General features: G+C 49.3%; 1 long non-coding RNA gene across 3 annotated transcripts in view; it reads right to left on the bottom strand.

Annotated features, from left to right (window-relative positions):
- The window catches only part of LOC116965871, a 95,465-nt gene that overhangs the window by 82,480 nt on the left and 589 nt on the right, over positions 1-12,396 (bottom strand). For 2 of the 3 annotated variants that reach the window (XR_006166669.1, XR_006166667.1), the window contains exons 2-4: positions 11,873-12,296; positions 8,375-8,620; positions 2,044-2,298 (exon numbers count right to left, since the gene is read on the bottom strand). This is a non-coding gene — a long non-coding RNA (uncharacterized LOC116965871). The remainder of the gene's footprint in view (positions 1-2,043; positions 2,299-8,374; positions 8,621-11,872; positions 12,297-12,396) is intronic. The other variant, XR_006166668.1, reaches the window with a different exon arrangement.

The raw sequence follows: 12,396 nt of genomic DNA on the forward strand, positions 1-12,396 counted from the left end.
AAGCAGTTGAGTAATATTTGCTCTTAAAAGGGTTTCGGGGTCTTTTTTCTTTTGGAAGCCATTCAGCCTCCCTTTGAGTTTGACATGGAGCATGGCAAGGGTGGGATAAGACCTAAATTACTGATGTTTTCCGCTGGCTGCCGGATGAACAGGCAATGGATTGTGTCTGCTCTCCAGCACAGCTCCAGGCCAGACAGATTTGGGGAAAAAACAAAACAAAACAAAACAAAACCAAACCTCCAAATCTAGGACTTGTACTAATGAAGATAAGCAAGCAGATGTTTTTCCAGATGTTGCTTGGAAGATAAAGATGTTGAAGCTTACTACAGTACCATGGCTTTCTATATGGCTACAGGATGCTTGACACCAGCATCCTGTGCTGGCTGGTGATAACCATCCGTCACCACCAAAATGGCTGATGGATTGTAATGGGCTGCACGGACACACGTGAGTGGGAGGGAAGGAAAAATTCTGTGCCATGGTTGTGTCAAGTTGATTTAACTTTTCAAGCCATCTGTAACTGTAAAAACAAGACGCCACATCCACAAACTAAGCAGGCAGATGGTGGATTTGGGATGGCAACTATCCTGCAGGGATGCAGCAGCGTGTGATGGCTTCCCTTTGAATCAGCCATCCAAGAGCAGATCAAATGCCTTCAAAAAGCGTAACTCCCTGACACCTGTGCAGATACACTCTTGTATTAGCAGGATAAGCCAAAAATCCTGACTTCCTTGGCATGAAGGGTTTGTCTGGATCCCTCTCAGCCTGAATATCTGGCCATGAGTGCACTCCCTAGCAGGCAGGACAACCCATCACCCCTTTGTCCTTCTCCTTCTGTCATCACTGTAGCTCCCATGGGCACAACCTGCGGTTTTCTAACCAGCACCAAAGCTGGTCCTAGGATGATAGGAAATATCCCAAAATAAATCAACAAAACATATTCAGCAAAAGAAAGGCTTCAGCAACGTCACATCACTGGTGACTGGTCCAGCAGGCACAGACCAGGCTGACAGGGATGAGTGGCTGCATTACCTTCTCCTGCTTACTCCAGCTGCTTATAAAAATTTCCCTCTTCATTGCAGAAGAAGCTGAACGCCTACCTAGCTGGCAGAGAAAGGTTAGATTATTCAGGGTCACTGCTAAACAACAAGAGGAGATAAAATAGGAAGATCCACCCCAGACTGGAGAGCAGATCTGACCAGTCACCAGAAAGTTGAAAGCAATGAGGCAAAGGCAGAATATCCCCGAAACGGAGAGGAAAAAGACAGCCAGAGAGCTTAGTGGGTTTCAGAGACCAAGGAGAAATCCCACCTGATCAGCTTAAAAACTCCCAAGACACTAAATATCATAAATGCAAGCCCTGGGTTTGGAAACTTGTTTTCTGAAGATAAAAGAAAACAGCTGCAATCCAGCCATCATCACAGGAGCTGCGACATCACTAAAAACGTCAAGTTTCACAAGCTTTGCAAGAAAAATCCTGGGGCTTGGTGAGGTTGAGGGTGCCCAGAGGGGAGGAGGACCAGACAGTGCTGCCGAGGCCATGTGGGAGAGAGGGACCATATGGCACAGAGGGATGTTCAGGGAAGCAGGGGAGGAGAGGAGACGAGCAGATGGGAGGGGGAGCTGAAACACAAACTGACGGAGACAGAGTGTTTGGGTTTGTTCTGCAGGAAGAGAGATTGAGGTGCAGGGGAGGCAGCTGGCGGTTTGGCAGACAGTGCTCCCATTCCCGCTCAGGCCGGCGGGCAGCGGGTGGTCCCCCACCCAGAGTGGACTAAAACCACACCGAAAGCAATCAGGCAGGGAAAATAACAGACAGGTTCGGAGTGTATCCATACAAGTTACCATTAAAACCACTCCCAAATTTCCTTTTGTCATATTGATACTCAACCTCTCCTTGGCCCTAGCTTTATCCACACCAGGTCCACGAAGCATCGTGGCAGCTTCTGCACCACATGGGGGAAGAAAAATTAACATGATGTGTATGTTCAACCACAGGGTGCTTCTCCCCTGCCACACACCCTTATCACCGGCACAGCTTACCTGGCTTTTATTTGCTTGGAAAGCATTGCCTCCAACGTTAGCGGAGTTGCTTTGGCTTCTCCTCACGCTCTCTTCCCAGCGGGAGCACCGCAGCGGGGTGGCATCCGGCAGAGCCGGTCCCTTGGCATCACGGTGTGATGGGATCCACAGCCCGTGGAGAATGATCCGATCGTGTAAGGACCAAGCAGGTTCTCACCCAGCGTGGGGCATCTCCGACGCACGGCATTTTGCGTCGCAGCTGGCCAGACGCCATGCCTGAAATCCATAGCAAAAAAACGAATTACATAAACTTAAATTCCTGGCATGACTAGGCTGCCTTGCAAACCCCACTGCCCTGAAAGCTGAAACAATTAGTATACTGTTTATTCATAAGATTAAACTCAGTGAGGTGTAAAACAGCAGCTGTAGTGTCAAGCACAATGCATTATTTCGCTGCCACAAAACAGGCACGAGCCCAGGCTCCTGGCTGGGTCTCCAGAAATGCTTTTTCACTCACCTGGAATGAAGGAGCTCACTGGGTTTTTTTTTTTTTTAACATGCAGGGATAAATCCTTGGCTTTAGGAAGGGAGCGGGGCGGTTCATCCTCCACAAAGCCTTCCACTGGCAATGGATTTGAAGAAATATTTCCCTTTTATAACCCCATTAACACTCCCTCCTTATGCAACCAGATTGTTATGGGACTGGTGTAAGAGAAAGGATTATAATAAAAATTACATATGTAGAGTCTGTAGCTGGCACAGCCCTGGTACACAGCTGACAAAACTGTTGATTCTGGGCAGATCCAGTTATTTATATTAGCAGTACACACGGCAAACTCCCACTCCCCGGCAAGCTGGGTGGTACAGAGCTTGCCTTGCCTTCCCAGGTCACTGCTGGCAGTTCCCACGACTCTGTTTTACTCTAATGATGAGAATTATGTTTCCATAATGCCCAAGAATAAATCAAAAGGTCAGATAGTACAGCCAGTATCAGTCATTTCTCAGCCTTCAGGTTAATGAAGCCAATTAGATCAAGCAACCTCATATCCCATTCCCCATAATGCACCCAGTTCCTCCCTGATTACATTGCAGTGACTGATTCTTGTAAGGCTGAGTTGGTTTTATTTTCCATAAAACTGAGACTTTGGGTGCTATGGGCAAAGAAGATGGGCTGAGGGGCCAGCAGTGTCTAAGCACTGCACTGGCACAAGGACGTTGCTGCATGAGCTATGCCTGGGGGGCTGGATCCAGCCCTCTGTGCCACATCTTGCAGAAGGCAGCAAAAAGTCCCTTCTGATCTGATCTGGGAAAAACTTTTGTTCTGATCCGGTATCCTATATGGGATTGATCCACGTCACAGCTCAATATAGCAACTGGAGGGTCAGAAACGATACCCAAAAGCTTCTCTGCTTTGCCAGCACATTAGCATCTCAAGAAGACATCACCAGCCTGGGAGAACCAACTCCTTTCAGTACACAACCACAGTGGACTGCCAGGCCTCATCTCCAGACACAACCAGCCTCAGCTGTCTCCAGAAAAAAAATCAGGAAAACAAACTCATAAACCAAACGCAGAAAATACCCACTGATTGTGCACTGGGGGGGAAAAGTCCTCCCTGACCCTCACAGGCTGATGGATGGAGCCCAAAATACAACAATTGATTGTAGTAACTGTCAAGCCAGATGATCGTAACGGCCTCTTTTGACCTCAGAATTCTATTAAATATATTAGATAACAGCTGTTTCCATGCCAGGTGATGTCAAGAGAACATCACTGCCCCCAGTCATTTGGATGGTGAAGAAAATTGCCTAAGGTCACCCTCTCTGCAGGAAGCCATGCTCAGATGCTCAGCTGCCTGAAGGCAGACAAAAACATTTTATCTTCCTGATTCAGCACCGATGTTGCCTCAGGGCCCCAAGAAGTCTCCGAAACTGGTGTCTTCATCAGTGGTGTGTGCTTAAATATACAGTCATCCTTATACTCTGTATCAGGATATTTTCTCCATCATTTACACGGTAGACTAAAACAAGGCTGAGGATAAATTAGACTACCTGAAAAACATTCTTACTGGTGGGATATATTAGTCTGTTCTGGCTACACAGAAGGTTGGGGCAGCATTGTTAATCAAGGGCTTAAAATAGGCTCAGCACTGTACAAGTGCACGGGGCTGAGCTAAAACTCCATCTGAGCCGTAATTTTACCAAAACGGGGTTTAGTTCAGCATAGCCTGAAAGGAAGAGTCTCAGAAAAGTGGCTTCAACAAAACCTGGTGAGTTTTAGCTGAAAAATCAAAACCTGGGGTTTTTTTAACAGGCCCCTTTCTCTCCCCGTCCTCCTCCCCCCACCATTTTTAAGCCAGAATTGCTCTGGAGGTTGACTGAAACGTCATGGAAAAAGATATCTGCCTGTCCTCCTGACCCCCCGTGCCCAGGCAGGCTACGTTAAGGGATATGACGGTGGTTCTTTCACTTAAAAATCAAGCAGACACATGCCCAGCCTGTGCACCCCACAGTGTCCCAGCGACAAAAAACCTGCTTCTTTTCCTATCATGCCAAGGGTGAGAAAAGGAGAGAGAGGCATGGTATCCCACTGTACTTGCAGAGACCTGCTGTTGCCCATAGCCACTGCCAGCCCACACATCAGGGGTGCAGGCAGCCATCACCCCGCACTGGAGCAGCCTCCCATGGTCACCGTGGTGCTGCTGCTTTCCTTTCTGGGCAACCAGTTCACTTACAAATCGCCTCTTTTATTCACCTTTTTATAAGCACTTGCAGGGATGCGTGTGTGTTTGCACATTTATCTGGAACAGCCCTTTTTTTTTCCTTCATGGAAATACCTGCATTTGCAAGCATTCAAACACGCCTATTGCTTACTATGCCTTAACAAACCCTATAAAACCTTTAGCTGTCCAATATAGGAAAGGAAGCATTCCTGGGTGACAGAAATCACACCTACGATGAATAATCAACCTTAATAATCCATACACTTCATCAGCGGATATTAATTTGTATATAAATAGATCTTCAGGCAAAAAAATTAAAGGCCTGCTGTTTATAAAAAAAAAAACAACCTTCTGCAGAGCCACATGCACACACAAAAACCAGGCACAGTTTTTCAACAGGTCCAAATGAGATGAGGAGATGAAATGGTGCCAGCTGACTTACACAATATAAACATTTTATCCCTGTTTTTCCACTGAAATCAATTGCAGGCTCCAATGTTACACAATTTCTTCCCTTTTTATTTCTTCTCTTGCTTGGCTCTTTTTAATACAGTTTTGGTGCTGCAGCTTTGCAGAAGGAAATCTGCAGGCTGAAGAATATGAAGCTATTTCAGCTTGTTCTTTGCTACAAGAAACCATCTGCCTCCCAGGCATAATCCCAGTCTACACTTGGTAGGAAACCAGTTTGGTTGCTGGCCGTGTAACTGGATCCACACAGAGAGGTGTTTGGCCAAATGGTTTTCATGTTTCCACCAACAGCCAGCCAGAATGACGCTTCTCTTTCCAGTGAAGCAGGTCTGGCTTTCAACCAGGGTATTTTTAATCAGGTCACTCATTAGCATTTCCTCAGGTACCTGCTACCTGCAGCTTTGGTCTCAAAAATGAAGAAGCCACACTGAGCTTGAAGTCTTTCCCAAATGCTCCGAAGATCTCACCCTTCCTCATACCCACACAAGATCTCCAAAAAGGCAAAACCTCCTTGAAATTCTGCCTCTTTTCTGAAAAGAGTGAGTAGGAACAGTTTTCTCACCTTACAGGCTTCACATCTCCTTTAAGTTCACAAAGTCCTTGAACCTTTGCTGCCAAAAAGATGCTAGAAAAGTCTGTAACTCACATCCCTTCTCTGCTTTGCCCACAGGTATCAGGTAGCATCAGTCAATCTCCAAATTTTCAGACATGCTCCTTTGTGCTTCCTCCAACGCCAACTCCAAATGACTTCCTGGCTCCTCTGCACCCCTCTTCTGGGACGCCCCAAAAGAGGCTGATGCTCAGAGCATCGCGTGCTGGGGGCATCGCCTCTCTCCCCAGAGGTCCACCACCATCCTGCATATCCACACAGGGAGAAACACACACACAAACACAACACAGCACACTCTGGCTGAGCAGGATAAAGGCTCATTAGTGGGAAATACATAGATCCAGATTTATATACAATACAGATATATCTTCACCGGCTAGGCTGCTAGCAATCCCACACTGACTGGTACCCACACTCATGCCCCCAACCCATGGCCCCACTGCAGTCCTGGCACTCAGACTCCTGTACGCACAGAAGAGAATCCCTCACCCAGGAAATAATTAGATATGGATTTTAATGAGCGCACAGGACAGATCGCACTGCTCACACGCAGGGCACAGCCAAGGATGCTCACCAGCAACCTGCTTACACACAAGCAGCTCTTTCCATCTTATTTTCCCACCCTTGTTCCTTGATCCCTGCCTTTGTTTCCTTCCTGATCCCTGCCTTTGTTTCCTTCTCTAAACGCAGAATCACAGAATGGTTTGGGTTGGAAGGGACCTTAAAGCCCATCCAGTCCCACCCTCCCCTGCCCCGGGCAGGGCCCCCTTCCCCCAGCCCAGGGGGCTCCCAGCCCCGTCCAACCTGGCCTTGAACCCTTCCAGGGAGGGGGCAGCCACAGCTGCTCTGGGCACCCTGGGCCAGCGCCTCACCCCCAAACAGGGAGGAATTTCTGCCTTAAATCTAACTAAATCTGCCCTCTGTCAGTTTAAAACCATCCCCCCTTGTCCTACCCCCACCCCCTGACCCAGAGTCCCTCCCCCTCTCTCCTGTCCCCCCTTTAAGCCCTGGGAGGCCGCTCGAAGGGCTCCCCGGAGCCTTCTCTTCTCCAGGCTGAACCCCCCCAATTCTCTCAGCCCGGCCCCCCAGGGGAGCTGCTCCAGCCCCCCCAGCATCTTCGTGGCCTCCTCTGGCCCCGCTCGAGCAGCTCCGGGTCCTTCTGCTGTTGGGGGCCCCCGAGCTGGCCCCAGCACTGCAGGGGGGTCTCCCCAGAGCGGAGCAGAGGGGGAGAATCCCCCCCCTGGCCCTGCTGCCCCCCCTGCTCTGGCTGCAGCCCAGGGCACGGGTGGGTTCTGGGCTGCCAGCGCACGGGGCTGCCTCACGGGCAGTTTTCCCCCCCCCAGCACCTCCAGCCCCTCTCCTCGGGGCTGCTCTCCAGCCGCTCCTCGAGGGCCCAGCCTGGGTTTGTGCTGGGGATTGCCCCGGCCCCCGGGCAGGACCTTGCCCTTGGCCTTGTTGAACCCCAGGAGGTTTGCCCGGGCCCCCCTCTCCAGCCTGCCCAGGTCCCTCTGGGTGCCACCCCTGCCCTCAGCGTGCCCCCCACCACACAGCTCGGTGCTGTCGGGGAACTTGCTGAGGGGGCATCGATCCCGCTGCCCGTGTCACCAGCAAAGATGTTCAACAGGGCCAGGCCCAACACCAACCTCTGAGGAACAACACTCATCACTGCACTCCACTTGGACATTCCAAAATAAGCCTTGTGCAATCCTACAATGCTATTCCCCCATGCGTCCCATACTCCTAAGCACTGACACCCCTCCCAGTCCAAAAGATGCTCTGGAGAGCAGCTCCATGGAGGCATCTCCTGCCACCGCCCCCCTGCACACGCAGGGGAGGCTCCTGTGGCACAACCCACCAGCAACTCCCTCGCGGGGCTACAGCCACTGGGCACAAGTCATACCAAGAAGGAATTGCATTTTCATCTCGGATCTTCGCGTAGTGATGGCAGGAACAGGACAAGGTGACACCAGCTTTGTAGCCCTTCCAAGCCCTTGATGAGGATGCGATCAGTGTTGGGCTGCCCGAAGCACACCTGGCAGCACCGAGCTGTTAGCTTCCCGTTCCTTTCCTACGCCGCAAAAACGTTTGTAACCTCTGGCCATCTCCTCCTCCTGACAGTGAGATCTTGCCCTTGGTGGCCAGTGAGACAGGGGCTCTCTAACCCGAGTGTCCTCCTGCTGCCACCTGCCCTATGTGCACACTGTGGTGCTACCAAGAAAATGACAACTGGACTAGAGGAATGAAGGGGAAAAAAATGGAGAAATCTGAAAAAAGTACCGAGAATCTGGGCGAAGGGAATAGTTTTTGAAGAGCAGACAGAGACAGCACTTCGGGGCAGGAGGTAAAAAAGCTAATAAATCCAGTCAAAAAAACAAAAAACAGACACAGGATGGATTCTGACGCTCCACAGAAACTGGAGAAGAAATCTCTTTTCCCCAGGCGTCACTTCTCATGGCTAGAAGCCCTCGGGCACCCTGAGCACTGGTTTCAGGGAGGCAGGTACAAGGTTAATGCTGAAAACAGCAAAATTTTTAGTAGGACATATAACCTACCTCATTAAGGAGATAAATGAGATGTGGGCAGATGTCATCTTTGTCTTGGGGAAGCAACATCCTGATTTAGGGGCTGACACCAATGGATTTAGGTCCAAGAGTTTGGGGTTTTTTTCAGTAAAAGCTGTAAAAGCTTCTGAATGGGAATTAGTTTGATGCTTGAAAAATAGGCTTGAATAGTGGAGGTGAAAGAAATGTTGCAGTAAGAGATCAAAGGGTACTTTGATTCAACTTCCACTTGGTGACCTGGGATGGACAGAAAGAAAATCACTAATTAGTAAACGTAAAGCAAACCATTGTGAAACAGCCTGACAGCCCAGCTCTAACATCTGGTATGCAATCTGTAAACAACATGAGAGAAGTACCGTCTACCAGACACCACAATATCCAGAGATACTTCCAGAGAGCTGGAAATACTGCCACCACAAAGCCTTCAGCCAGTCCAAAAGGCAACACTAGTGCCACGATTTGGCCAAAATACATGATGAGCAGAGCGCAAAGGAGGGAAGGAGAGCAAGAAAATGGTCTGGAGAACATTCACTGCTGTGCAACCAACTCTCAGCCTAACAATGGTCTTCACTTATTCTTCGTGTGCTCCTCACTTGTTTCCCAACCAACAGCGATGGGCAGAACTGGATGAAATTATGGAAAATTTGTCAGAGTTCATCAGATAAAAGGAGCTTTCAGGCCATCGAATCTAATCGGAGAACTTCACCCAGATACCACGGCTGTAACCTAGTAACTTGTGTATAAATATCTTACAGAGATCCATTATTCTTTATTTCAGGTCATCAAAAGCTAAAGACTCTACTGCTCCCCTTCAATCTCATATTTAATCCTCAGTGTTTTTGCAAATACTGCCAAAATAGATTTTCATTTATTTATCAGCTTCGGAGGGCTTCCAAAGCTATGGCCGAATTGTAGAGTTGGTCTGCAGAGGACAACGTGACCACCATTTACTCCCCTTAAGAACAAGTCTTTAAAGCCATAAAGAAATACCGTGTATAATATTCAGTTACGGTCCAGTTTCACTTCTTCCAACACAAAACAAGAGTTTCCTGCTGTGGAGGGGACATACAGATGGATCAGGAGGAGGATGGGGACAGAAGGGAGCAGGAGGAGCGGCTGGACGGGTTCCTCTGGCTGCCACCAAACCAGGGCAACCAGAAACACTGTCCAGCTCTTTGGCTTGAGCAATCACCCCAGCTGCCTTGTGATGTTATTTCAGAGCAAGACCTATGAATGCATCAACTACCTCTTTTTCCCTGCCCGCTCCCCCCAGCACTCCCCTTCCCACGGGGAGAAAACCTAGGGGAACAGGCCAAGGGGACCTGCCATGCTCTGCAACATGTCTGGACAGTGCAGAAATCAGCAGTCGGGCAAATCATGGAAAGAACCCACCACGTAGAGGGAGCCTCTGGTTTCTCTTCCTTCCAACCTCATAAGGAAGTTGTCTCGTCTTGCCCTGCTTGTCCCCCTGCACTGTTGGACACCTCCCACGCACCCACAGAGAGTGTTCGAAAATACAACATGGAAACCCTAGAACCCCCCAGAAAAAGTCCCTGCAGGTGTCCTTGCTATAGCATGTTAATGCACGGGGCTGGAGGAAGAGGCAGCCCTTTGATGCTGCAAGATCTGCAGCTCAAGGCAAGATGAACTGATGAGTTCTGCTCAGGTGTACCTGAAACCCCTGCCTGTCCCACCCAAAGCAACACACGAAAACATTTATTTTACCATTCCCTTCCTTTCACATCACCTCCCTGCTTTACAAAAAAGGGGGGTTTTATTAAACCTGAAGTCACCTAGAGCAGACAACAGGAACAGAGGATTTTACACGGCATGGAAGAGGAGTTCCAGGCTCCAGACACAAGGTCACCCTGGGACAGCAGGTGACCCAAGGCTGGGTGAACCCCACAACCCCACAACCCTACACCTGTAAATACTCGTGCCAAAGCACAAGTGGGAGAGTTCCCACAGAGCCTGACTTTAGATTAGATTTAAAAATGAATGCTAGAGAACACCAGATTTAACCTATAATGAAATAGAAGAGGGAAGCATTTGAATTTGAGTGGGATTTGTTAAGAAAAGCGTAAGTGGTGGCATTGCACAACATGTTCCACGGAGTATAAAGGTCCAACTGAGCCTTTTTCTACATCTGATTTTATCAAGAAAGGGAAAAAAAAAAAAGCAGCAAGAACATAAAAGCCTGTGTGAGCCTTATCAACAGCCTGGGGAAGAATCATCCCTGCAGCAATCTCTCTATGCTCTCTCTTTCTCAACCCTACTTTCACCCCCCTGATAGCACAAGAACCCCTTCTTATCATAATTAACAATTTTAATGTATGGATTGTTTCAAGCCAATTACATCAGTCCATTATAAGCAGTTTCACAAAGTTGCGTGTATAATTCCAGTAATTTACACTTGGAAACAAAGAGATACAAAGGGAAAAGGTTACTGGAGGTTTTCAAAATAATCAAGAGCTTTGGTTATTAGTGACGCTTTTGAAACACAACCTGAGGTCTAATGGTGGTGTCAGGAAAGTCTTTAGCGAGTATTTCCGTGGGCTAATGGAGAGATTATGAGAAGGGGAAGTAGAGTCCTCTCTCACTGCATCCAGGGTTCTTGGCCATTACCTCTGACGCAAGTTAGGAATGATGTTTTCAGCCCCCATTGCTCAAAAAATATTTCCAAGAATGCTAATATGTCTACAGGCTCTGGCAGGCGATTATCTAATCCTCCTTTTTACGAGTATTTTCCACGAGTAGATATAGGGGCTATTGTGTTAATTTTTCTATTTACTGGCCAAAAAGCGGAAACAAAGGCCCCCTGCTTGTCTGGAGCCCAGTGTGGGTGCTGTGCCCCCAGCACGGCAGCCTAGAGAGCATCTCCACAGAGATCCTGGAGCTCAGCTCGGCTCTGACCTGGGAGGAGGACCGCTGCGGACAAGTGTCGGCTCCCGCTGATAGAGTGGTGGCAGCAAGGCAATTTGGACTTCAGCCTCGCTGCAAGCAGCATCCACTCGGGTGTTAATTAACACCCCCGGTGATTGCAATGACGTGGACATCTGGCTGCTGAGAACAGCATGCGCTGAGTCCAACTGCTGCTGTCTGGGGAGTTTTTCTCTAGTTCAGACGTTGTTTCTTTTCAAGTCTTCCACCCTGGCACCCTACAGGCTTTGCCATGCTTGCCAGACCCATCCGCCTTCTCCTGGCCCCGTCAGCCACCTGTGGCACAGTAAATCATGCTCCTCTCCTGGCAATCTCCCCTCCCCTCACTGCCGGCACACAGCCGTTGTGCTGCAGACCTCTGCTTTTCTACCCCAGCTAAAGATCTGCTCTCCCTCTCGCACCTCATGGCTGTCCGCCAGTTCACAGCTACATGGTGAATACAGAACTCTTCATCGCTGCCAGCCCATGCTCCTACCCCAACACCTCCCTCTGCCAGCACTGGGAACGACACTGGCATCTCCAACCTAGACTTGGACTTTTCCCCAGAACCTTTTCTCAGCACAACATCCTCACGGGGCTGCTACGCAATCCCAGTTCTTGCTCCGACGCTCATCTTCCAACCACTTGCACGAGGCTTTCCCAAGAACAACCCTGCTCCGCTCACAGCAACCCCAAAGGCCGCTGTTGAAGACCATTTTCCAGCCTGTTTTTGTGGAGGACCTTCTGCTTTGTGTTCCTCCCTGGCCTCCCTCAGCATGTGGAACAGGAGCTAGCGGTCTCCACGCACTTCGGAGTTAAGTCCTTTCTCCTTTCTGGCTCATTGCGGCAGGCTCGACCTCGTTTTCGACCAATTTCCTTCACGTTTTGCCTGGGCATTTTTCACCTGCAACTTGCATGTGAAGGGAAAACGGTGCAGCTCTACCTCCGCGCGGGTTCCCGCCGCCGAGCAGCCACCGCCTCATCGGCGAAGCACCTGACGAAGAAGCGTGAGGGGGAAAGGGGCGCATCGGATAAAGGATTCTGAAAATTTTTTTTTTTTTTCTTTCTTTCCCCCAGCGCTCACCAGGGTGAAT

Source organism: Tyto alba, unplaced genomic scaffold (assembly GCF_018691265.1).
Source record: "Tyto alba isolate M040663 unplaced genomic scaffold, T.alba_DEE_v4.0 Super-Scaffold_42, whole genome shotgun sequence".
Classification (NCBI taxonomy): Eukaryota; Metazoa; Chordata; class Aves; order Strigiformes; family Tytonidae; genus Tyto; species Tyto alba.